Source organism: Terrapene carolina, unplaced genomic scaffold, assembly GCF_002925995.2.
Source record: "Terrapene carolina triunguis isolate 2854851 unplaced genomic scaffold, T_m_triunguis-2.0 Scaffold714, whole genome shotgun sequence".
Lineage (NCBI taxonomy): Eukaryota > Metazoa > Chordata > Testudines > Emydidae > Terrapene > Terrapene triunguis.
The window spans coordinates 11,329,142-11,350,407 of record NW_020665065.1 but is presented as its reverse complement, the minus strand read 5'-3'; the positions used below and the strand labels follow the sequence as shown (position 1 = coordinate 11,350,407).

The 21,266-nt window shown below is 50.3% G+C and overlaps 1 protein-coding gene across 5 annotated transcripts in view; it reads left to right on the top strand.

Annotated features, from left to right (window-relative positions):
* Positions 1–497: 497 nt before the first annotated feature.
* Positions 498–21,266, top strand: part of CASZ1 (castor zinc finger 1) — a 267,529-nt gene continuing 246,760 nt past the window's right edge. For 4 of the 5 annotated variants that reach the window (XM_024210600.1, XM_024210601.1, XM_024210602.1 and 1 more), the window contains exon 1: positions 1,627–1,882. The gene's annotated coding sequence lies outside the window, so the exon portion shown is untranslated. Of the gene's footprint in view, positions 581–1,626; positions 1,883–21,266 lie in introns of those variants that run through there. The other variant, XM_024210599.1, reaches the window with a different exon arrangement.

Below are 21,266 nucleotides of genomic sequence, written 5' to 3'. Positions count from 1 at the left end.
CAGGCTGCAAAAACTAGGCTCTTTCATACAACTTTCAGCAAGTTGTCTAAAGTTGGGGAGTTTAGAGATTTCCAGGAGAAAGCACTCAGTGGGCTGAGGGATCCGCTTGTGACAGGGGCAGGGCAAGGAAGTACCCCGGTGACTGGAGAAGGCGGAGTTGCCCTTGTTGACTGGGAAGTGGGGACAACCCCTCCCTTTTTCTTGCCAGGGCAGCGGGATCCAGTCCGGGTTTTACTGGTGCCCCTCCCTTGTCTGGGTGCCCTGCCTGCTTGGAGCCGAGTCCATTCCATGCTCGGCTCCCTCTGCCGCTCTCCCCCCCCTTCCCTCCCTCCCCTCCCCGTCCCTCCCCTCACCAGCCCGGGGCAGAGGGTGGCCGGGATCCAGTCCGGGTTTTGCGCGCCGCCCGCCCCCCTGTTAGAAATAGGAAAATTCAATAATCAAAGCGAAGGGGAGAGAGAGGAGGAAAAAAAAATCCGGGATCAGGGCAAGTTTGATGGCGCATGCGCGCTGCAGACTCCATCCCAAACACACACACATTTCCCTTGACTTGGAAAGTCACCCAAAGCCGCCCCAAGTGCAGGTAAGCCTGTCTGCTCTGCCCTGCCCCAGCCCCTGCCCCCCGGGACCCCCACCCCGCCCTCCAGCCCCTGCCTCGGCCGCCACCCAACTCTGCGGGGCAGGGGGTCGGGGCGCAGTCAGGGGCATGGCCCTGGCAGGGAAGGGAGGCGGGGGGGCACATGGCAGCGGCAGGTGGGCATTGCTCTGGGCGGGGGGGGGTATTGCACGGGGGGGGGGGCAGCGCTCTGAAAGCGGGGGTGGAGGGCACTGCAGGCTGCTTGGGGCTCCGGTGCGCTCCCTCTGCGGAGGGGTTGCACTCGCTGCTCCGGCCCGGGCACTTTGGGCGGCTGTTTGCGGAGTGACGGGGTGCAGCGCGCTGCCTCCCCGGGGAGTGAACCAGGGGAGGGGGTTGCGGGGTCCAGGACTCTCACGCTAGGCTGGCGGAGGGGGGGAGGGCGCCTGTGCTCCCGTCGCTCGGCTGGGGGTGGAGGGGGCCCGAGGGAGGCAGAGCGGTGCCGGCTCCGGAGCTGAGTTGTTGTTGTTGTTGGGGGAGGCCGGTTGTGCCGGACAATTTCCAGGACTTTTAAAAATCGCCGTGGAAATGGGGGAGGGGAAGGGGCTGGGCGAGGCGTGGGACCCCCTCCGCCGCCCTGCCCCGCTCCCTGCCTGGGGCGCAGGTACCCCGGGTCCCCAGTGACTGAGCGAGGGGGTCTCATGGGGCGCAGCTGCTGGGGGAAAGGGAAGCGCAGCGGCGATGCCCCCCCCCGGCTTTTTGCGAACAGAAACTTGGGCGAGAAGCGAAGGGAAAGCGCCGAGGGGTGGCCTGAGGCTGGGGACCCCGGCGGGCCGCGGAGACAGGCTGGGGGTCCCCGGGCGGAGGCGGCAGGCGATCGGTGCCAGGGAAGTTTCTCCAAAGTGCTGCGGCCGGGTTGGAGGCTGGCGAGCGGCGCTTCCCCCCGCTGGCTCCGGGACGCTCGGGTCCCGGAGCGGAGATGGAGCAGGGCTGGGAGCCGTGCGCTCGGGGACGGGGAGGTGCGCGGGCCCCCTCCGTGCGCTCCCTGGAGAGCTGCGCTGCGTTCCCGACTCGGCGCGCGAGTGTGGGGGGCCGGGCTGGGTGCGCGTTTGGGGGAGTCGGTGCCCGGCCCCCGGGCGAAGCCGCAGGTTATTTTTACCCGGTGGCATTTGCAGAATGCGCAGCTGATTTGCCATCCTGAGCCAGGAAGTTTTTTTTCCCCCGTTTTCTTTTCATTTTCTTTCCTCTCTTCGAATCCGCTGCCGCGGCCGGGCGAGGCTCAGGCAGCGCCGGGCATGGGGCGCTGTAGGGGTAAGGGGGCTGTACTGCTGGACTGGGGGGGGGGTTGCTTGGATTGTGCGGGGTGGGGGGTAGATATCAGCATAGGGGTGGAGTGAGGAGAGCAGGGTTGAGGGCGCTGGGGGGAGGGAGGCGGGCTCTGGGATCAGTAGGGTTTTGGTGAATGCTACTCTCCATGTTTGGAGACTCCCAGGACAAGGGAACAGGTGTCCGACCCGTCAATCAAACTGGGGCCTGCCAGGAAAAGACACTTTGGGGCATTGACAAAAAAGGAGAAATAAAAAGCCTTGGAAACCCAGGGGGCAGGGGTGCGCCTGTCCCCTGGGTAGGGAAGGGTTAATATCCCAGGGCTCTGCCTGCTTCTGATCTGCCTCCCCAAATCTTTAATGACTCCCCAGCCAGTAATGAGCCCATAAGGGTTGTCTCTGGCACAGGGGTCATGCTTTCTCAGACTCCCCAGGAAATTGGAAAGTGAGAATTAGGTGCACTTGTTCTTGGGGTCTGTAAATCCAGAAAGTCCTTTAGATTTGTACCTCCCTAGCTGGGATGGGAAGAAGTGAACCAGCATAGTCTGGGAGTGGGGACATTGACCAGTAACTTGTTGGTATTGATTTCATGGGAGATAAGTGTGTATGTACCATGACAACCTTTCTGGAGTAGTGGAGAGAGAGTCGTTCCTTCTTTTTGTTTTCCGGTTGGGGTGGCAGGAGACAGAGAGGAAGAGCCATTGGGAAAGTTGGCACATTTGGTAAAGGGTGATGAAATTTGGGATAAGGATGAGATTGGAAGGGGCTTTCTGATCCCAGCCTGGAGGCTGTCTCACTGCACCTTCTGAGCAATTTGTTTGGAAAACTTTCTGGATGGGTTATGTCTGAGGATTGCTCTGAATCACTCTGAGTTAGATCCGTCTGCCTAGATTTTTTTTTTTGGGGTGGGAGAAAGGTGAAACTTTTGATGTACTTCACACATAAATTTCATGTGCCCTCTTCATCCACGCTTAGCTGCATATGCAGCCACTACAACCTTTTCCCCTTGAAAATGGTTTTCTCTCCCCTCCTCCCCCAAATTACCTAGACGTATTTATTTCTGTTGTTGCTGTAATAACTTTTAAGGTGAAATAATCTCTTCCCAGGGCTTTGGACTTCTGTTTCCCAGTGGTTTCCCTGCCTCTCTTCCTACACCCACTTTTTTATTTATACTTTGTTGCTACCTTGTTAGCTACCTTAGAAGCAGTTAGAAAGAGTTTATGGGGGAATATTGTTGAACTTCAGTAATCAAGTTTCCAGATCTTATGCCTCCTGTTTAATTTATTAGACTAGTTATTTATTCTGTTGATGATAATCTGTTGCTGGTTTCTATGGAGATGTTAAACTGATCTCTTTCAGAAATCAAACTCCATATGCACTAAAACGTTTAAAGGGGCAGTGTCCCCTTTTGTTTGCAGACTTTACCTTTTCAGTGGCTCTTTTGGCCTCCTTTATATTTTATATATTAAAAAGTCTGAAGTTGAAGCTTTGTGCAAGACAGAGCTTATTATGACAAGCAGAAAGTCAGGGCTTTGATCCTTTAGTTGCATCATCATTTAAAACAGATCATTTTCCCCCCTCATCAGACCAGATAGAAGAACCCTTTCAAGATCAAAGAGTCCAGCTAAAAACTATTGTTTAAAAAATATAAAAAGGGGGGGAAAGTGTTATCAGGATGATGTTTCCTTAATCTGCTCATTTTATTCTGAGAGATTTATTTTAGCAATATTAACAAAAAACTTGTAGCAATTGTATTGTTGTTCTTATATTTCCCAAGCCTTTTAAATGTTAAAATAAGTTCAAAGTCAAATATCTCTCCAGATAAAGTGCATGTTAGGGTATATTTATTACTTGTTTTCTAAATGTAGAAGGTCAGACTCCAGAAGGCTATCGCATTAGAGAAGGTTTTAATAGTCTTTGTTTCAGCTTAATGAGAGCGAAATATAAAAAGCATTTTCACTGTAACATTTATCCAGTTTTTAAAGGAGAATCTCTGCAGTTTATTCAGTTTTTATTCTTTTAATTAAGAAAAGATCCCCTCTTTTCATTATCCGTGGAGGAAAGGGAGAGTGTCTTACATTTCTGACATACTTAAAAATTGTGAACTCACCATGAGCTCGTGTATTTATCAAGCTGACAAACATGGTACAAAGCTATTGTGTTTCCTGCTCATCTTCTTGGGGGTAAAGTTGTAGGTTTAAAAAGAAAATAATGACCCATATGATGCATTTTTAATATCCAAGTGAACTCCCCAATTTTTTCCTACCTGCGTCCTCAAAACACTTCATGTCTCCTAAAATACTTTCCTTTTTTCTTTCAATACACTTCTGCATTTTTCTTTTTTAAAAAATGCAAATAATAACTGGAACGAAAACAACCCTAAATATATGTTTAATTTCATCATATAAGATTATTTTCTCTGCAGTTGTTTGGTTTGTAATTGCTTCTCATTATTATTTTTCTTTTGGCTCATCAGTGCAGTCGATCAGTTTTTCTTTTTTAAAAAATATATTTTTGTAAACCTTTTGTTTATTTGTTTGATTTGAATTGCAAACAGAATTGACTCTGACAAGTAAAAGGGGGAGGGGGGGAAGGAAACACTATGGCTTTAAACTCAGGAGTTTGCATATTCTCCTTGTATCTTTCCCCTTTGCTAATTATTGTGTTGTTTTCAGAGCAAATATGTCATATCCATGGCGACCAGGCAGGTTTATTGTCTTTCAGAAGCAATAGCTCACATAAGTAATTAATGACTTCTTTTTTTTTCCTCTGGCTTAGGTTAAACAGATCATTCAAGGAAAGTCATATCTCTCTCTCCCTCTTTTTTCTTTTTTTTTAGCCCAGTGACATAAGAACATGAGTTAGAACAAGAGAATACTTTAACCAAGAAGTCAACAGCTTATTTTTTCCCGTTTCTTTTTAAAAGCTGTAAGTGTCAGCTTTCCCCACACATGACGTTGTCATTCTTGCAGTTTCAGAGCAAAGCCCTGGTGCAGGGAAAACCCATTGAAAGCTTGAGTTCAGTTGGTAGTTGTACAACAGAAGAAGGTGGTTTGGGGAGGGAAGGGGGTTATTTCTCCATGAAGAAGTGTGTGTGTGCGTGCGTGTGTGTGCGTGTGCGCGCGTGTGTGTGTGTGTGCGCGCGTGTGTGTGTGTGTGCGCGCGTGTGTGTGTGTGTGCGCGCGCGTGTGTGTGTGTGTGCGCGCGTGTGTGTGTGTGTGCGCGTGCGTGTAGGAGGGAGTCAATGACCAAAAAAGCCAACTCATCTGGATCTGACAGATTGTAATTCAAACAATTTCCAGGAAAGAATTAATGACTTGATTTTATAGATGTATAGATATATATTTATTTACTCCATCCAAAACAGTGAAGCTATTTGGAAAAACAAACTTTTTGGGAAAAAATGTAAGTCCACATAAACTTGAGACTTATCTTACAAGAACCTATTGCAAATAGTTTATTTCAGGTGCAAGGGTGAGCCTTACCTTTTTCCAATTCTCGTTCTTCCTATTAAACCAGAATCTGCTATCTATCCAACTCAGGGATTGTGATTTACCGAAATGGTGATTTCCTGCGCACCTCCCTTCACCCTTGTTTTGTTTTTGTTAATTTCATTTTTGGAAGGATACTGTCCATCTATATAAATTCCTGAGGAGAAGAAAGCACTGCTCGAGTCCATAAACCAAAGCTTTTGTGTGCATCATATATTTAAAAAATAAAAACAAATCCCGTTTGATCAAATCAAGTACACTACTTTGCTAGTAATGATTCCATATTCCACAACACTGCTACTTTAACTTTTAAAATCTGTTTCCATTCTGGTTTGTAACACTAATCAAAGAGTCACTTCCTCCCAATTTTTTTTTACTGACTTGTGTTAATGAGAACCACTAGGATCATATTTTGTGTGGATGCTATTTTGGGGTTCAGAGACATGGTCTCCTCAGGTTCACTTGAAGTAGGCACCTTTAGAATTCTATATTATTCTTTCTTTCCAAATCCATATCTCCCTCATCCCTACCCTCCAGAGAGGTTTCTAAGTTCAGCGATCGGAACCTACAGGCAGTAGACAATAATAACAATAAAAAACATGAAGAAGAAGAGATTTTGCTATTTAGTTTCTAAAGAGCAGAAGAGAAGCCCCTAAGTATTGTAAGGCTGAGGTTTCAGCAGAGTTGATAATTGAGCCCTTAACCTTCTGATGTCTATATCAGAAAAACAGACTCTAGCAGAGGGAGACAAAGAATAAAAGCAAATACCAGGCAGGAGGGAGCTTGGGAGATTTCTGAAATATTAAAGTATAGATCAGGGCACACTTAAAAATGTATGTATTAAATTTCATTAGGTTCCGTTCTTTCCCCTTGGTGAAGTGCAGCTGGCTTAAAGGTGGCTTTGGAAGAACTCTGAGGTTTCGAATGCAGCTGTGCATCGGGGGCTTCTGTGAAGTGAACAGATCGAACTTGGGAAGACTTGTCTCTTAAAATAATAAAATGTCTACATTATTTTTTTAAATTGACCAATTTGTAGTGGATTTTTTTTAAATGAAAAGTTAAATAGCTGGAAGTTGGGAGTTTTGCAGGCTGTGATTTCTTGGCTGTGCTAAAGGGAATTGAATTGAACCATTTTAGCCACCCGTCAGAGCAGTTGTTTCCCTGTTCTGTCACTGTATTTATGTTTCATCTGTATGTTTGCATCTACAAATAGGGTGCCAGGGAAGAAGGGGCAAGCGGGCACACGAGGGGGCCTTTAAAGTTAACTTGCTTTGGGTGTAGAAGACTGGAGCTTAAAAGAGAAGCAAGAGCGCATCGTAAATTTTTCTAAAATTAATCAACCGTTTAAGAGCTCCACATTAACGAGGTTTTCAGGCAAGCAGCTTTCTTCTTCTTCTTCTTGTTCTTTTCTTGTTACAAAGTCCAAGAGGGTTGGGGGGAGGAGGGGGCAAAGGGGAAGGAAGGGGGTGGAATTTGAACAGAAATAATAAAAACAAAAAAGGCTGGATTTGTGGAATATAAATCCCCCGGTGTCCTTGATCCATATTGTCAGCTTTTTTTTTTGGTCGGATTTGTCCTGTGTGTCTTTGACGGAAAAGGCACGTAGAGAGAGAGAGAGAGCGAAGGGGGGGGGGGGGGGGGTAGGAGAGAGAGAGGGACGTGTGGCTGCTTTGGAGCTCATTATCATTCTTAATAAGTCTTAAGGAATAAAGAGGAGCATTGAGTGTAAATGCTGGGTAATCCTAACACTCCTCAAGGTGAGAGGAGTCTCGAGGACACAGAGAGAGAACGAGGAGGAGGGGACTGGCGGGGGGCAGGAGAGAAGCTGCCAATGAAAGTGGTCTCTAAGAAACCAGGCGTGGGCTAACGCTGGGGGTGCCTGTTGGCTGCTTCAATTTTGTTTCACCGGCCCGTACTGGGGAAAGTTCTCTCCAAGTTTCTCTCAGAGACGGAAAGAGCAGAGCTGGCCATCATGGTCAAAGCATCGGTGACAAACTTCAGAACTGGGGCAAGACTGCCTGTCCCCCTTCCCGATTCCCCATTCTGTGTGTCCGCTCTACCTGAAATCATGCCGCACTGGGTTTAAACTCGCTCCCGCTACCCCTGTGCGCCTCATGCTTTGCTTTTCAACCAGACACTTTGTAGTGCCTAAAATATTGTTCTCGTCTCCCCAGCCTATGACAGTGTCTGGCTTGTGCTTCATCACAGGCTCCCCCACCCCAGCCCCTTTTTGTTTCCATCTCGTAGGAACTCCCTTCTTCTCTCTATTTCCTAAGCAATCTGCCTCCAGTTGCCTTTGATTGTAAGGGGAGGACACATCCTGAACGCACAGCTTCGGACACTAGGTGGCTTAAAGTATAGGAATGGTTTGGTAAGCCAGCTGAGAGAGAGAGAGGCATGTATTCGCTCCGTCTGGTGGGCTCCTTTATTCAAACTTTAGGCTGACAGAAAAAGGCAAAGACCCCTTTGGATGGATCATGGGCTCCGGCATCCTATCGCCCCACAGCTGGGGGCTAGGTCCGCAATCGTGTCGGAGCATCCAAGCCTTCATGCAAGTGAGAGAGAAATGAGTAAAGTGTGTTAAAGGCCTCGGCTGTCTGCACCCCCTCTAAAAGGAATCGGGAGGCCATTTGCTTCGTTAGGGCCTCCACTGTAATTGCATGTTTACCACGCTGATCGCAAAGGGCACGCTTGTTTCTTTCGGAAGAAGGTCTCACGTTCACCTGTTTGCAGGACCCTTCTCGCCATGCTATATGTATGCTGCGGAGCTGGGCACTTCAGAAATGCTCATCGCTCCCTGCCCCTTTGCCAGACCTTTTTCTGCCCTGAGCCCAGTTGTAGGTGGATGGGTAGGGTAGGTACTGGCAATTGCTGATGGTATCCTAGGCCTCGAGGGCTGGATAGAAGAGGCAGATGCAACCCTGCATCTTTAGGTACTTCTGTAGATCATGTGGTCCTGCCAGCTGAGGGCATAGCACCTGAGAGCGTCCCCTCTCTTGAGACAGCTGTGCAAGCTGACCTACCTCCGAGTGACAGTATGTACCCATAGCTAGCATGGGAGGGTCCTCCTGATGATGTGGCTTTGATCAGTCTGTGTGAGAGGCCTGAAGTAATAAGGCCATACCCCGACTAAGCCCTGAGTGCCTATGTTCATGTGCTTTGTTGCAGTGCTGTTGGAATAGGTGAGTCCCAGGGCTAGCCTGCACTTGGCAAAGAATAGCTCTAAACAGGGGCCAGGCTGGCAATGCTAGGGACCGAAGGTCTCCATCCGCGGAGCAGCTCTATCCTGGGTAGCAGCAGCAGCAGCTTCCCCAATGCCACCCTCCCCAGGGGATCCCACCCTGAGCTGGAGGCAGCACCTAGAGGTGAGATGGGGGTTTAGTCTCCATGGCTCATCCAGTCCTTGACCTGTCTGCTGAGATTGCTAACTAGTGCCAATTGCGACAAGGAGGTGGAGCCTTGTGCCCTGGGAACTGCACAGAGGCCCGTCAAACTCCTGTTTAGGCCACTGAAGAGCTGTTGGATAGTAAATTTCACTTGCTACCAACCAGGGCTGGAATCGAACTGGTGGCCCGGAGGTAAAAAAAGCTTTGTATGCCAATGCCAGTAACCTGAGCCATCCAGCCCCGAACTTCGCATGTTAGAAGACACGGGCTGATGTTAGATTGCAGAGCAGCGCATTGGTTTGTGCCTTTGGCCCTTTCCCTGTGCCTGACGTTTTGCTCGACGGAGCCATGTTTTCTTTCCAGAAAGTGCCTTATTTTCATTCTCCCATCGGTAATGCTGAAATGAAATGAAACAGCCACCTGGAAGCCCTAAGGCCAGAGGGCACTTTGTCCTACCTTATCTGGAGACAGTCCGCAAGCCGGGCCCAAGCCTGGGCACATACAGAGGGTGGCCCAGCCTAGCATTTGCTAGGAGGAAGGGATGTAGACTGCATGGGTTCTCCTGGAGCTCTTAGTTCTGGAGCAGCTCCTTTGGAAGGACCGTATGGACAGGGAAGGCTTAGCAGTAGAACCCTTGAACCCTCTTGGGACGGAGAAGATGTGGGTTGTGACCGAAGCACTTTGGATTTTGTAGGGAGTCCTGGTGCAGTTATGCCCTGTTAGCTAACTGGTGAGACAGAGGGTACGGTGCAGTGTCAGCCCTTGAGACCTATGTGTGAATCCCTACTGAGCTTGGGCTGGGAGCGTAACTCCTGCCACTAGTTAGTTCAAGAGGCTAGGAGGACAGTCTAAAATCTTCTGGGAGACTAAAGAGCAGGGTTCTTTTCCTGACCCTGCCACTGACTCGCTGTGTGACCTTGGGCAAGTCACTTCTTGGCTCTGACCCTCCAGTTCCCCCGCTGTACAACAGAGTTGGAGACTCCGTTCATTCACCTTTTCAAAGTGCTTGGGGCTCCTCTTGAAGAAGCTGCTGTCGAAGGGCCAAGTGTCTGTAATGATGTGTGTGCTGGGGTGCTTGGCGGGGGCAGGGAACATGGGACCCTGGGAAGCTGGTATAGCTTTAAATCTCTGGTTTTGCTCCTAGTGCTGATGGCCGGGGGAGCAGGGCTTCCACCTCCAACCCCTGCCACACTCTGTGCCTCTTTTGCTCCTTATGGAGTCACTGGGCAAAACCTTCTGTGTCCCGGCTGCAGGCAGGCTGAGCCCAGTGGGTGGGGGACCATCCCTGGCAGCTGTTCCCTTCCACCCGGCTCAGCTTGTCCCCAAGCCCAGGGGAGGGAGGGCTGCGCAGGTTCATGCTTGTCTGGTTGTTGGACAGTGAGGCTGGCAAAGCAGCTTCCAGCTTGGCTGCCATGGTCACTGTGTCTGCAGCATGTCCTCTCGGTCGGACTGTTAGTCAGTGACAGGGATCAAGGAACCGGCCCCTCACACCAGTGCCTCAGGTCGGGCCAGTTTTCTACTGAGGTTGCCTCATGCTCTCCTGCCGGCAACCCAGTGAGACTCCCATGGGTTATCATAGCCTCTCAGCAGTGATTTGCAAACAGGCATTTGGAGATAAAGTCCTGGTGCCGTGCTAGGGGCCGGCGGGACAGATATGAAACGCGGCAGGTTTATGAAAGAGAAGGTGTATGAAATGCAGCCTGCAGCTCCCATTTCACTGCACTATGCCAAAACACACAGTTTCTTATTTCAGTAACTGTGATCTTTCGAGGAGGTTAATTTCCATGACGAACTCCAGGCCACGTGCTCAGAGGATTTATCTAATTAGACTGACACTTTTCTTTTAAAAAAGAAAATTAAGCTGCCCCTTGGAGGACTTAAGTATTTTAAACTGTGGGAGCAGCAGCAGGCCGCGTGATCTCTGCCCACTGAGCAAGGAGAGAGGAAATTTCCCCCCACCCCAGGCCAGACTTCACCAAAGCCCCCAACTGCTTTATTTTCTTAGATGGTGGCTGGATGCTAACAGAGCATTTGATCCTGCCTGAGCGACTCCTTAAAGCCTCATCTGGCTCCTTAACTCATGTATACTCTTGACGTTCTGGGTGGTTACGTGTGCAGGACAGAGTGGAAGAGAGGGGAGATGGAGTCCTGTTGATATATCTCAGCTGTGTCCAGGAGGAACTGCTTTCTCCCAGGATGGGGGATTCAGTCTCCATGACTGTCTGTGTCTGTGGCCCCCATCATCATAGCCCTTAAAGTACTTCGCTATACAGCATCCATGTGAGGTAGTGGAGTGATGTAAACCCCATGGCGAGCTGAAGCCCAGAGAAACTAACTAGCCCAAAGTGACACAGGAAGTCTGATGGGGAGCAGGGAATTGAACCTGTGACTCTGGAGTCCCAGGTAGTGCCCTAACCACTGGACCAGCCTTCTTCCAAGTCTGTTCAGCCCTGGGCTTCTTCATTAATAACAGCTTTCGGAGTAGAGCTGAGACTTTGATTGTAATGAGTATCAAGGGGATTCTTGACTGAAGCTGCTGGGTGCAGCCAGACCCTGTGGTTCTCTAGTCCCAGACTGAGGAACCATGCGTCACCATCCAGGGTCTCTGGAAGTCCCGTCCTGTACTCGGTAGCCTGGGAGTATGCTGCTGACTGCACTGCGCGACCCAACCCTGCTTCTTGGGGGAAGAGGGCGTTCAGGCTTCACGTACAATTATGTGTGAGCCTGACCTGGTAGGGAAGCCTGGTGCCCAGTGTGCCCCTGAGAAGCTGATTGCAGGAAGGGCTCTGTTAGGTGCTGTTTTCCTGCACTGAGCCAACTCACAGCAGAGCTGGTTGCGCTGCAGGCAGGAGTAGCTGAGCACTCGCCGGGCATGGGAGCTGGTGCCTGTGATGCTTGCTGGAGTCTGCCAACCACAGGGGCTGGATTGTGAGGCCCTCGCTCTCAATGGGTAATACCTCTCTCCGCAGGTAGTCTCGCTGGTTTCCATGGGGCTACTTACACGTAAAGTGCTGGTGGTGTGAGTGAGGGTCTCCCAATCCCGCCCAGTGGGGTTTTTATGATGTATGCTACAATCCCAGGTGACTGACGTTCTCAAGAAGCCGCAGTGGATCCAGGCTGAGTGTTTGTTTCGATGCGGCTTTGGGGAAAGATGCACAAAAACAGATGCACCCTTCTAACCCCCCACCCGGCTCCTCTCCTTTATGCAAAGTTAAAGAAATAATAATATGTAATGTGTGTTCAAAGATCTAACTGCTACAAGCCCTGTTGACTGGGGAGCGAGCGTGCTGGCTTGGTCAGCCATCCCTAACAAGTTAGGAGTTGTATAAACTCCCAGCTTACAGCTGTAAATTTACTCAGTTTTGAATCCAGCCACAAGCTGGCTCAGCAGGATCTGAAACCGTCTGCTTCAGTAGTCGTGGTATGCTTGACATTCACAACTTCTGGGGCCCCCAGCTTTGCTGAACACACATGCTCCTGCCCCATTCAAAGGGCCCAATCCTGGACACACACACCCAGCGCGTGTGGCTGTGATCTAGGCAGGAAGAGGATCTCCCCAGCACAGGCTGTTCTGACTGTTACTGCATCCTTGCCTAGCCCCTGCAACCTGTGCCCTCACCCACATGGGGGAGTGGCTGGCTGAGCCGCACAGGCTCAGATCCACTGGCCATGCCTCCATTCCTCCCACCCCAGCCTACTCTCCACTAATGCACTCCAGTGTTGACAGGGAGCCTGCCTGGGAGCAGAGCTGTGTATGGACTACCTTGTGCAAGGCCCCAAAATAGTGCCCTCTGCCTTTGCACAGCAGAATTGCATTCACTGCATCGTGGCTGTGGGCAGGCTTTGGTCAATACGCAGTCTAAGGCCCGCTCCTGTGGTCTTTACTCAGGCCTGTTCCCACTTGAAGTCTCTGGGTGTCAGGCAGAGTGAAAGCTTTGCCCTGATTTCGGCGTTTGTTGTTACAAAAGGTACCGAGCCCCGTTTAACTGACAGCTCCATCACCACGGGTAATTTCAAGGCAGGCTTGGCACTCCTGGGAAGCTGAGATAATGGCTGTTTTGCCGCCAACCCCGATACAGACGGGCTTGGAGGTTATTTGCCCTGAAACAGAACTTGGCAAAAATATACAATAAAATTTTGGTGAAAGCAGATCCCCAAATAAGCAGCAATCGGCCAACTAGTGATGGCTGGGCTGAGCAGCATGGGGGTAAGCTCGTGTTAGTGCCTGACCCTACAGTGCCCCCTCACCCCACATCCTGGCTTCCCTCTTATTGTTTGCCTTGTATATCTTGTTTTAAATCTGAGTGCAAACTCTTTAGGGCAGGGGCCGTGTCTAGGTGTGTGCATGTGGGCTCCGATCCCAATAAGGGTCATTGAGCAGAACCGCAATGCAAATAAAAATACTAACCATGAGCAGTAATGAGGTTGTGCTTTCCAGCTGCTTGGTCGGAGTTCGCTTCAGTAGGAGATGGTCCCAGGCCTTCCAGCTCTGATTGCCAGGGTGAGGCAGTGTAAGGGGATGCTAGCCCTGGTTGGTTTGTTTTGTCCTGTCAGCTGGCGCTGGGGTGGTGCTGAGAAGTGATCCCAGGCGGCATGGGTCTTCAGCTGACCCACTGTGCCTGCCTTTCTCCAGTCTCTCAGTGGCGCTGACTGCCAGGACCCCTCTGCCGTGGGAAGCCAGTGAGAAGTTGGAGGAATACCGCAAACAGCTGGGCGGTACACCAAGAATTTGAAGGATTTTGCAAAGACAGAATGAGGCTGACTGTGGGCACATCCTCAGTGCAGCCATTAGGGGAGCCGGATGGGCTGGTCTGGCCGCCTTGGCTTCACCAAACCCTGGCAGAACTTCCCAAGAGGCTGGGCAGAGGACGGCATGAGTGGAGGTTACGTGGATGCAAGGCTGGCCCTAGACAGACACCAAGCCTGATGCCCGTTAGGCCCCACATGTTTGAACAGGTCTCCCTTGTTGTTGCTCCTTCCCAACCTGTGTACACCCTTCCCCACCCTCTGGCCCATGGGGACCTCTCCTGCTGTGCATCTTGTATGTTAAGCTAGGGTCCAGCTCTTTCACAGTTGCTGATACCTCTTTTAAGTTGATGAACAAATCTGCCCAGCCTTGACCCCAGTAACAAGTGCCCTGGCCCTCCTCGTTTGTGCCCTGATTCGACAAAGCACCTAAGCACATGTCAGTGAGGTCCGTGGACATGCTTAAAGTTGAGCACATGCTTAAAAGCTTTGCTGAACTGAGGCCTATGTTGCTCAAACCTTCCTGTGTCCCACTAACATCTCCGCCATGCACCTGCCATGCTGTGCCGCTCTTGGATGTACTGTGCAAGTTACAGACGTCCTGGGGCAGGGCAGTCTCATTTGGCACAGGGCCCTTCAGAAGCTAGGTCTGTCCCTGGCTGCATGCAGGGGCTCCTGGGAAGAATGCGTCCCCCAGCATGGTTCGCTCGGGGGTTGGAGGCGCCTGCGGAGCTACTTTCCCAAGAGCAGATGGAGGTGGATGAATGTGAACAGAGGGATTTGAGCGAGCCTCACGCCTTCTCCCCTGTCACCTCCTGTGTTGTTACTGTTGCCTCGGCCCCCGAAGGGTTAAGGTGACTCTTCTTGCTGGATCTGCTGGCAGGAACGTTTTATCCCTAGCCTTAAATTGGTGGTGTTTGCGCTGCACTATCTTGCTCTGGTTTTGATGAAAGCATGCAACCAGGAGCTCAGCGCACAGAGGCTCCCCTCTGACAGCCACCGTGCTGCCTCTTCGGACTCACCCTCGCTGTGTAAACTCAGAGGCCAGGCTTGGCGTTGGCGGCAGAGGAAAACCACAGGGTGACTCAATCCTTCAGCCCAGCACGCAGCCTCTGGCCCCTTAGCTCCTCGGCCATTGACACCCGCAGTCCCCTCGCAGGACCATGGCTTTACTTTTCCCACCCTCAGGTGATGTTGCCCCCTACGTCGCATGCGCACAAACCACAAGGCAACCTGAAGCATTGGGGGAGGGATAGCTCAGTGGTTTGATCATTGGCCTACTAAATCCAGGGTTGTGAGTTCAGTCCTTGAGGGGGCCATTTAGGGATCTGGGGCAAAAATCTGTCTGGGGATTGGCCCTGCTTTGAGCGGGCGGTTGGACTAGATGACCTCCTGAGGTCCCTTCCAACCCTGATATTCTATGATCTATGATTGGAACCCACTGGGTGCTTTGGAACTGGATGGAATACCTGGAGAGAGGGCTCCAGCTGGGCATATGGGCCCTGATCCTGCACTGAAGTCTGTGGGGTTGCTTGTGTGAGCAAGGAGTGGCAGGATCCAGTCCTGGGACCCCAAATTGTACACAGCGTACTGGGCTCCCACCTGGTCAGAGGACTCTCTGAAGGTCTAGTATGGAGGGAGAGAGGCTAAGCTACTGGCCTTGTAGAGTCTTATGGGGAAGATCTACTTGTTGCCTTCCCTCACCCACCTGGCGCTCTTATACTGCAGGGAAAACTCCCACATCTTCCATTTGAAGTGATCCCAGCAGTTCCTTGAGAGGTGGCTCCCCTGCTTAATGGGCCTCACCATCAGGAAGTCTCTCCCGATGTTAAATCCTATCGTGCCAGTGGCTGAGAAGTCACTGTATCCTCACCAAGAATGTCTCCAGAGTGGGCATGTCCAAGCTTCCCTGTTACTACGTTACCAGAACCCCTAGGCAGCAGCAGAGCTGAAATCGCCTCCTGGGGGAGATGGATGCAGGTTTGTCTGTGTAGCTGCAGGAAAACAAATTTGAATTTCTGCCCAAAGAGGAGATTCTGGCATGTGAGAAATTCAGCCAAGTTGATCAGGGTTGCTGTTCTGATATTTTCCCCTTTCCATCAAGATCTATGGGAATCTGTCCCAGGACCAGCAAAGAAAATCCAGATGAGAAAACATATAAACCGGAAAATCTGGATTGTCTGTTCCTGGAAAAGCTGGATTCCTTTTTTTCAGCCGCCTCCGTGCATCATGGGCTCTGTCAAGAAATGATGCTGATGTTGCGTAAAGTCAGAGGCTTTGTCTACATGAATGAAATTAGCACGAATGTAACGATGCCCATGTGCAAATCCTTAATAGAGACCTGCTGCACCAGGCAGAGCAGGGTTTGCACAGGGGCACCTTGATCCAGTAATGTAGCAAAGCAAGCTGCCCCTCTGCATGCACGTCGGCGCTAAGAGTTTGCCCCCATGCATCTGTGTCGCTATAGTTACAATGGCCTGAATTTCCTAATGGTACCGGGCCTGCGTTTCAGTGAGCCGAACTGAACGCAAACGTCTCATTAAAAGGAAACCAAAGAGCCAATCCAAACTCCCCCTCCCTCCACATGGCCTGCTCTCTATTATCAGCCTGAGGAAGGAGAGTGAACAGGTGGAGGATAACAGGGCAATTAAGAGAGGCCAAAGTGCCTCATAAAATAAACAGAGAGATGACCCAGGCTCCAGTTGCCCAAAATGCACCGTTGCATTGTGGGGCCTTTTCATGTGCCGTCAAATGCGCACTGTGCACCCACCCTCATGGGGCATTGCCTAGGATTTCGTTTGCAGCCACGCACTTGATTACATAGTGGTAGTGCCTAGAGGCACCAACCCATTGTGCTCGGCACTGTGTAACAGTAGATAGTTCCCTTCCCCAAAGAGCTTACGATCTAATCTGGTTACCCTTCTCTTGCATAGCTAACTGTGGTGCATGCCTAACTTGTGTGCACTTCAAACAAAAAAATCTGCCTCATTGTCCATTGTTCCAAGTTCCAGAACTTCCCCAGTCTCCAGGGAAGAGAGACTCTAGCTTTTCCTCTCTGGATTTTCACAAGAGGAAAAGTCATGATTGCACACGGCCCCGTTGCAAAGTAGAGTAGCCTTGTGTCACCGGAGGGTTTTTTTTTTGCCCCTTCTGCATGGGGGGAGTCTGCAGCTGTGGTGGGCTAGCATTTGCGTGCCATTAACTAAGCAGAGTCTCGGCTCCCCTGGCTATGCCAGCAGCCTGCGTGGATCAAGCTGTAGCGTCTCAGTGTGACTCAGTTACTGGAATTGTGCTCAGCCAGCAATGCCTTTTGTCCTTTGCCCAAAACTTCAGGCCAGTAAAAAAAAAAAAAAAAAGATAAAATTCTGCTCTTAGTTGTCCTTTCATCACAGGTAGTGCCAGTTGGTTTTTGCTTTATTTATACAGGGCGGGGAGACAAGAAAACAAGGTGGAACTCGGACAAGGCCCAAGAAATGTTCGAGTCTGACAACAAACTTCCTTTTGTTTGGTGCTTGGCGGGGGGTGGAGAAAAAGAGAAAAGAGGGGAAAAAAGGTGCAAAGAACCAGCTCAAACCAAGCCCAAACCCTCCCACTTTTATTTGAATATTTACTTATTTTGTTAATAGGCCCTGAGGTGATTTGATACAGACTGGAGCCCAGGTATGGGGGCGTTTCTTGAGACTGTGTGGTAGAGCCTCGCTGGGAGCAGGTTTACCATTGTGTAGGTCAACTGGGGGGTGGGAATCTCTAGGTTTGTTTTTCTGCCATGTTGTTTGCTTGAGTGCTGGTGCCAGCCTATTGGATAATTGGGATTGATGGGCAGAGCCCACTAAAGCAGCGAAAGGCAGGAGAGGGGGCCCACAGGGCCCAGAAATTAATATTATGGGGCACAAAAATGGCAAAATCAGGGATGGGAGTGCAGATCACAGGGTCAAAATGAGGCCTAGAGTCCTGGACACCACACACTGCTTTGAGCAGGAGTCGGTGGACACCGCCCAAAGGAACTCAGCGTGGATACGTGGTTGAAGCAGTGCTAGGAAATGGGCCCCACGCTCAGAGAGAACCCCACCTGCAGCTTTCTCCTCCTGGCCAACCAGCCCTGGGGACCGAAGGCTTCTATTTCGCCAGGCCAGGCTCTCCCCCACCAGCTTACCTCAACCCTGACCTGAAGGGCCACTTGTAGAGCAGAGCAGGAATTTCAGTCTCTTAGCCCTTGGTCTATCTGACTGAGATTGCCAGCAAGCCTTCCAGCTGCGACCCACCTGCTGCACTGAGACACGCCCACCCCCCAACATAGACTGCCAAATCGTCATCGGATGGTGGTGACTTTCTGCAGCATTGTCATCTCTCTCGTGACAGCTGGCTTTTCTCCCTAAAGCCCCAGCTTCTGGAGTTGCGAATACAGGGGAATCTCTGTCTTTGTTTAAAGAAAGAAAAAAAATAGAAAAGTAAGTATCTAGCCCTCTTGGTTGCAGAGAAACACTTGCAAATATGACCCCTAAGGGCTCAAAGCCCAGAAGGCAAATAACCCACCCCCTATTTTTTTAAAAAAAGTATAGTTTTTAAGCTAATCTCATGATTCTTGAATGCTTGCGGTTGGCAGTGTTATTTATTTATTATTTGTATTGTGGTAGTGCTTAGGAGCCCTAGTCATGGACTGGGACCCTATTGTGTCAGGCGCTGTACAAACACAGACCAAAGAGATGGTCCCTGCTCCAGAGAGCTTACTGTCTTACCAGAGATGACAGGTGTATACAGTCAGGGGAAGCACAAGGAAGCAATGAGATAATATTGGTGGGCCATGGTCTCAGCACCTCAGCTACTTCATTGTAATTTCAGTTGTGATTGTCTTGAGCCAGATTTGAAACAGCGGCTTAGACGGGCTTCTCGTATCTCATATGCCTGCTCTACACTAGATGAATTAAACTGGCTGAAGCCCCTAGAATGTTTGTAGAACAGAAAAATGCACTGAATGGTCTAATAGCTGGTTAGAACAGAGGAGCATGTGATAGGTTTAATAACTGTAGATCCATCCTGTTTGGTGCTAGTGTGGACCCGACAAACCGAAACAGTTCAACTAGTCCTCCTGCTACTGTTCTGCAATGCACCGGTGCCCTAGCAAAATCTCCCAGAATGCACTGCTTCTGAAAGTAGAGCTGGGAATTGTGGGATAGATACCCAGAGGTCATTTGCAACTGAAAAGGTGCCGAGATGGGACAAAACTTAAATTGATTTTAGCATGGAGAGTGCGGTTGCACTGACTGGTTGGGGTTTACACAGGTTCCTTAACCCATCGTGTAGACAAGGCCTTGGCCACGCAGTGCCCCTTGCTCGCCTCAGTATAGCTTACTTTGGCTATAACCCTTCCCTTAATGGTAATAGGACTCTGTTTCCTATCCACACAAGCAATAAAAACCTCCCTGACAGATAGCTGAGCTCGTGCATGGTTCTCTGTACAGCATGGAGGGGCCCTAAATGCCCACACGCATGTACCTGGAAACAAACCAAGCCCTCTGTATTCAGCTGAGAATGCTCTTCTCCATGGTGCTGGCTGGTGTCTGCCATCCATTCTCTCTCCTGTGTGCGTCTGGGATACGCGTTCGGTGTTGTAATGACTTCGCTCTGCACCATCATGGCCTGGTAGCTGGGCTGTGAGTGGGGTGTTGTGGGCTGCAGTGTCGTTTCCTGTCCAGGCTGGAAGGAGAGGAGATACAACGTTCTCCACTTCTCTGGCATCTCCCATCCAAAGATCTCAGAGTGCTTTGCAAACGTTAGTCACTGAAGCCATGCAATTCACTCTTGGGGCAGGTCTTAGCCCTGTCTTACAGAGGCAGCCCAAGGGGTTCAGTGACTTGTCCAACCCCACACAGTGATGGGTAATAGGATCCAAATCTTCTGATGCCCAGCCTGTGCTTTCACCACTAGACAGTGCTCCCACTTGTAATGGCCTGTGAGCTGCAAGAGGTCTGTCGGCTCAGATAAGTACAGGAAAAACAGGAGGAAGGGCAGGGGACTCTGTTTAGATGGGCTAGTGTTATGGTGTGGATCCAGGATGGTGCTGAGCTTCTGTGTGGGGTCCCATCCAAAACCTCCCAGGTTTCAGGTGATGGTAAAGAATCATGGACACTTCCAGAGCATTAAAAAAATAAATCCTCAGGAAGTTAACTTTTTCAAAGCTCTCCCCTACTGCTGGAGAAGCAGATTTCCTGGGGTGCACCCACGTGGCCTTGCTCCCTAGCATGTCCCTGGGTGCACTCTTCTCCAGTGTGGGCAAATCAGGAATGCCACAGCCCAGGAAATGCACTCAGTGTTGTCAGACAGAGAGCGTCAGGTCCATCCTGTGAGGCCGTTCCTATGTCAGCCAGAGAGTCGCTGTATGATCCTGAGCCAGTCACTCAGGGGCAGATTCTGAATTCAGTGAGTCCCAGTGTAAATCTGGAGTCACTCCACTCCAGTACATGGTGTTACTCCAGATTTACACTGGGGTAAGTGAGCTCAGAATCTGGTCTTCAGTCTCTCTGCACCTTAGTTTCCCCCTCTCTATATGGGGGATAATTACCCACTGTTAATTAACGGTTTGAGTGTCTTGGATGAAAGGCCCTGACCACAGGGAACCTCTAGGGAACAGGCTGGCTGCAAGGAGGCCGGCAGCAGGGACCGTGGTAGGGAGCAAGTGTCTTTCCTACAGTCCGTTCTGAGCGCGGGAATGACTGTGGGGAATGATTTCAAAGCCACTACTATGGAGATTAAGGGGATGAGAATGTAAATCTCAAGTAAAAAGGTAATTGAATGTAATAGCAAACACTGCTCGGGCTATGTTAATTTTAGCTCTTCCCCTGGATACAAGGCGCTGTATTAGTGTTTTATTACCATTTTGTTTGCACTAATAAAATAGTAAAATTTATTTTGAGGAAGTTGAAGGATGGTTTTACAATGCAAATTTGAAGAAATTGGACTTTTCATTTACGCCACTGCTATTTTAAACCCTAAAGGGTGTAAATTAGCCTCCCAAGCCTGGGTGAAATCCACTGCTGTGGCAGGCAGGGGGAGGATTTGATGCGGGGTGTGGGGAGAGATGCAACCCCAACTCCAATTCGGTGAATATTTCAGGGAGGCATCAGATGGGAGGGGAGGAAGGGCAGCCTGCCTGGGCCCCCCTGCGGGAGAGGAGGATTGGAGCAGGGTTGGAAAGGGCTGTTTGAAATGTGGTTGGTTGCTTGCTTGCTAGCTGGTTTCACCAGTTGTGATTGTCCAGAGTGGGTAGGGCAGGGTAGGTATGTGTAGTGTCCCCTGTAGGCCATGCACAGGCTGCAGGTCAAAGGAACGTGAGAAGCAGGGATGGGTTAATTAGAGCTGTATCAATGCAAAGTATTTATCAGCTGTGCCAAAGTTTTGGATGATCTCTGCTTCCCAGCCCAAACAACCCTTCCTCCCAGCTCACCTGATCTTCCTCATGCTTCTGAATCCTTGATCTTCCTTCCCAACCCAGCCCATCCGGTGGCTGTGCACTGCCCTGCTTCTGATTCACTGCTGAGTCATGGTGCCTTCAGTGGTCAGGCGCATGTCCCAAGGATCCTGACTTAATCATTCCCTTCTGCAGTGAGGAGGTCTCCACCTTATTAAACTGGAAAGGAAGGATGGAGGGTCTGATTCTCCATGGCTCTACATGTTGTGCCATCATCTGCCCCAGGTGGTGCAAATGTCTGCCATTCTGATCTGTGTTGAGCTGCCACTTGGCAACCATGTA